Raw genomic sequence first — 4,550 nt, 5'->3', positions numbered from 1 at the left:
CTGTAACTTTAATTAGTACAAAGGAACCTTTCCATGAACTACCTGCTGTTTTCTGATGACCTCTGGGATCTTTTCATTTAGCCCTATACAAAGAAACAAATATGAAAAAAGTCAATTCAGTCACAGTGTAATCTTCTGAGGCCAAAAGTCAATCTAAATGCAGTGAAGATTTGCTTTCATTTAAGACAGAGGTGAGAACAAAGTCTGCAGTGGAAGTTATGATAGAAAGCAACAAATGTGGATCACTGACCAAAATAATTATGTACTTGATGCAAATGCAGATTGCATATTGTTATATATAATACATTATGTTTTATTTTTTTCCCATTCAGTCTGTTTTTTTCTGTGGTGAATACATGTTGTTAGAAGATGTCTTGTATGGTCTTAATCTTTGTTGTGTACTATTTTTTATAGTCTTAAGTTATAATGAAAAAAAAAAAAGTAGGAACCAAACATAAAAGGTCTAGTAAAGCCAAAAATTAATTTCATATTGATTTAAAGTGATCTAGGTGAGTTTTTACACTGAAAGCAAAGATTATAGCAATTGTAGTCCATGGTATTTATTTTCAGTCAAACCAAAGTTACATATAATTCTGCCTCTGCTTATACGGGATATTAACACTAACAATACACTCCCTTTGGAAGACTTGCACAGGCCAAATTGTTGGAATGCTGGTTTTCTTGACAACTCCAAACCCAAAAATATGATAATGCGTTATGGTGTAGTTGAAAATAGCATAGTCAGATGTTTGCTTAAAACCTAGAAACTTTACGTGTTGCTTTTCATGTGCTGTGCCAAGTCTTGATAATACTTTTTCCCCCAACCAAGGGACCTCATAACCTGATTATGGTTATTGCTTTACAAACAGTTTTTGACAGAAGGTGGCTGCTAGAGCTTAACATATGCACCAGTTCCATGTGATGGTCCTGGTTCTTGCAAAGTAAGCTCATCATTTATTCTTTGCTGAAATCAGCAAATAGACTTAAAGATATACACAGTCATCTATCACGCCAAATAAATGGACATAACGGCTTTCGAAAGGGTTTTCCCACTTACCCAAAAGGCTTTCTGAAAGCTTCTACCTCTGCAAAAGAAAAAAAAAACTACAAAAAAAAAAAAACAAAAACAAAACAAAAAAAAAAAACAAAAACAAAAACAAAAACAAAAGAAATTAGAACAATTATGGCAGATTGCATGAATTGTGAGAACGTCACAGTAACTGCTACTTTTCATTATGTTTGTCTTTGGGTCATGATCAACAGAAGGTGTATGGTAATTACATCGAAAGAAGGATTCACCTTGTAAGCACTTGTTTTCAGTCAATCAGTCGTCTGAGATTCTGATGTGGGGAATACCTGAAAGGGAATGATGGGTGTTTCAAGTGCATGTTCAAAAGATTTTGATGGACTGGAAGTAAAAGTGGTAATTGTACCATCAGGAAGGTGGCCTAAGACTATGATGCTAAAGTATGCATACCTCAGTTACAAAACTTTTGAAAGGAAGACTCAGCCACAGAATGCATATACCTGTAGAGTTTTGCATGGGTTTTATATAAATACAATTTAAAAAAAAAAAAAAAAAAAATAGCTGCTTGCACATTATACCAGAAAAACCTCCAAAACTGCAATTGCTTTGAAAATAGATTTTAGGTTTTTTGGAGTTTTCTGAGATGCTTGGTCTGTATTTTGATAATTGTGCATATTATGTAAAAATGTTGGTGGACCCATAAATGACCAGACTTTTTCTAAGAAAAATGTTGCTTTAATGCATTTCATGAATTTTTACTCTTATATCATTGCTTGCTAGTAATAGCAAATCTGCTTTTCTGCATCTGCTTTGCGTAGCTATTGTAAGGCTTTGAACTAATGTATGTATTTATTGCTTGAAATTCTGTGCATACCTTATAAAGCATAATGTCTGACAATTTAAATGGCTCATGTATTCTTGCTTCTATCATAAGCTGAGGACCGGGGATTACGATCTTTTGTATACAGCAAATTTTAACTGTAGCACAAACATCTGTTTATGTATTGGTGGAATATACCTGTTTTATTTATCTTTTTTGAGGTAAACTAATTTTTGATACTTTTCATTACTGTGTACTGTGTTCATACCTTGAATTCTCTGACGTTAGAAGTCATGGTTGAGAATTGTAACAGCTGTTATTCGTTCTGTATTCATGGCTTTCACTGCTGAATAAAATAAAGGACCAAACCTAGGATTTGAAAGAAAACTGTCTACCTCTAACACCAGGGAGTTATCAGATTTTATTTTACATAGTTTTAGTCTATAAAGTCACAATTGCTTAAACCTAGTGGGCTTAAGGCTTATATTCTGTGTGGTTGAATTCATGGCACAGTTGTACTGTTTGAAAATCAATTAAAGTTTCATGTGAATGTTACAAGTATTTGGTAGAATTACCACTAACTGGGTTTTCTTTAGATAAAGCAGATATGGGGAAACTGTCATCAGCATTCTGTGTCTACAGCTGATTAACTTCATAAGAATGCATTTCTTTGTGATTAGGGAATCCAAGCACAGTCAGCTAGGATCAGAGCTACTGAACCACATTTAGTATAAAAACCATCCTGGACTCAAATGTCCTGGGTCTCTGGACTGGGTCTGATTTACAAATTTTCTCAAATTGGACATTCACGTTTTGGAACTCTTTTATTTATTTTATTTTGCCTGCACACTCTAATATTAATGTGCATTATGAAAGGATAGCTTTATTATTGCTACAAAGCTATTAACAGTAGCCCATTTTTGCCCTTGTCATTGCAAGAGTTCAAATCACTATGGAAGGTTTTTGTCCATAAAATTTGGCATACTAGTGAAAAAAAAAAGGATGTACATTTTACTATGGAATTGATGTATGAACAGTGTTCTCACGCTGATGGATGTAAAAATGTATATGAAACCATTTCATTCACTTGCTTACGTTTCTGGAGTATAAATAAAAAATATAATTCTTTTTGATCCATTTATAACACACAAGGTTTTATTCTTTCTGGGAAGAATATTCTTCCACCTTTACAGAGCTCAGTTAATAAAAGTATTTCTGCAGCTTGCTGTAGCTCTCTTATGCAGGGCTTGGGATACATGAAGCATACCTAGTTTTATCAAAAACAAACTCTGTCAACAGCACATTTCATCATGTATGTTGTTTTGCAAAATACAGCACATTCTTAAACATGTTACTCCTTCATGCAACCACATCCTGACTTTGTGGGGTTTTTGCATGTGAAGATAATTCATTAAGCTTCTTTTGGCAGTGAAATTTGATGGCAAACTTAATTTTTCCAGGAAATTAATCCCTCCTAAGTGATTCTCTCTTCCTTTTTTATTTTTATTTTTTTTTCTTTTTTAAATTATTTTTTCTCTTTTCCTTTTTGATAATGATAAGATTTAGAAGGCAATAGGTGGAAATGTAATTAATTAGCTAGCTGTGTTTTGTGACTTACACAAGAAGTATGCATGTCTCCATTTGCATGCATGTAAATGTCCCCAGCAAGCTCTTCATATAGCCACAGGTAAGCTTTGTCTGCCGCTCCCTGACCTATTCACAGTGCTGGATGCCACACTCCAGCAGCACATAACAGACTTCTGTATTGCGGCTCTGGCTTGTCTAAAGAATTAATATTTTATTTTATTTTATTTATTTATTTACTTATTTTAATTTTGTGGAAGTTGTGGTGGTGGGGTTCTTTCAAAATCATGAATAAGATTAGAATTAAATTTTAAGATATATTCCTACCTAGCGGTCTTAGAGGTAAATGCCTTAATGTCTCCTGAGTTCTCAGAACAGCACTTGTGTATAGACTTAAATATCTGTAAAAACATCCTTCTCATGTAATCTTCCCCCAAATAAACTAGGAAAAAGCTCAAAATATACTACAATATATATACATCTCAATGCAATGATAGCAGTTGTACACTATATGCTTTCCTTCAATACTTTTAGTAAGCAGGAAAATAGCATATCCTGAGTATGACACTTACTTATTAAGAAGCTGAATGATGCTGTTATTAAAGCAAATGGAGGCTCAATGCAATCTATGCTTGTGGAAGATTTTTGATCTTAATGACTGTACCTGAATGGAGATTCATTCATGCCATTAAAATATATTTGGTTGCTTTTTTACTTTCCCTTTTATACAAAGGACACATATATTTAAGAGACCAAGTGTTAAATTACAAACCGGTGTTTGCAAACAGCCACTAACAAGCATATAAGAAGGAAAGCAAAAAACTAACAATCTGGTCAGAATGGCTCTGCAATATGCAGATCAAGGATATGACATTGTGGAACTGTAGCTCAGTTCTTGTCGATCTGTTTCATCTGCAACCCTGTTGGTACAGTCCTGAAGAAAAAGCTGCTAGAGGTTTCTTCTCACAACAGGGGAGTAAAGTTCTCTATGAGAGTTCTTTGATTTGTATCCTAACAATTTATGTAAAGGAAAAGCAGTGCTTTCACCGCATTCGGGGCCTACTTTAGTGGCAAACTGGACAGCAGAGCCTAAGCCTGAGTTGTATTACAGAGGTATTA

At 34.1% G+C, this 4,550-nt stretch overlaps 1 protein-coding gene across 15 annotated transcripts in view; it reads left to right on the top strand.

Moving 5' to 3' along the window:
- Positions 1–2,847, top strand: part of FOXP2 (forkhead box P2) — a 438,294-nt gene extending 435,447 nt beyond the window's left edge. For all 15 annotated transcript variants that reach the window (XM_035333519.1, XM_035333508.1, XM_035333584.1 and 12 more), the window contains one exon: positions 1–2,847. This exon is cut by the window's left edge and continues 1,056 nt beyond it. The gene's annotated coding sequence lies outside the window, so the exon portion shown is untranslated.
- Positions 2,848–4,550: the final 1,703 nt, after the last annotated feature.

Source organism: Oxyura jamaicensis, chromosome 1 (genome assembly GCF_011077185.1).
Source record: "Oxyura jamaicensis isolate SHBP4307 breed ruddy duck chromosome 1, BPBGC_Ojam_1.0, whole genome shotgun sequence".
In the NCBI taxonomy this organism is placed as follows: domain Eukaryota; kingdom Metazoa; phylum Chordata; class Aves; order Anseriformes; family Anatidae; genus Oxyura; species Oxyura jamaicensis.
The sequence above is the reverse complement of the archived record's forward strand: the minus strand, read 5'-3'. Positions and strand labels throughout refer to the sequence as shown.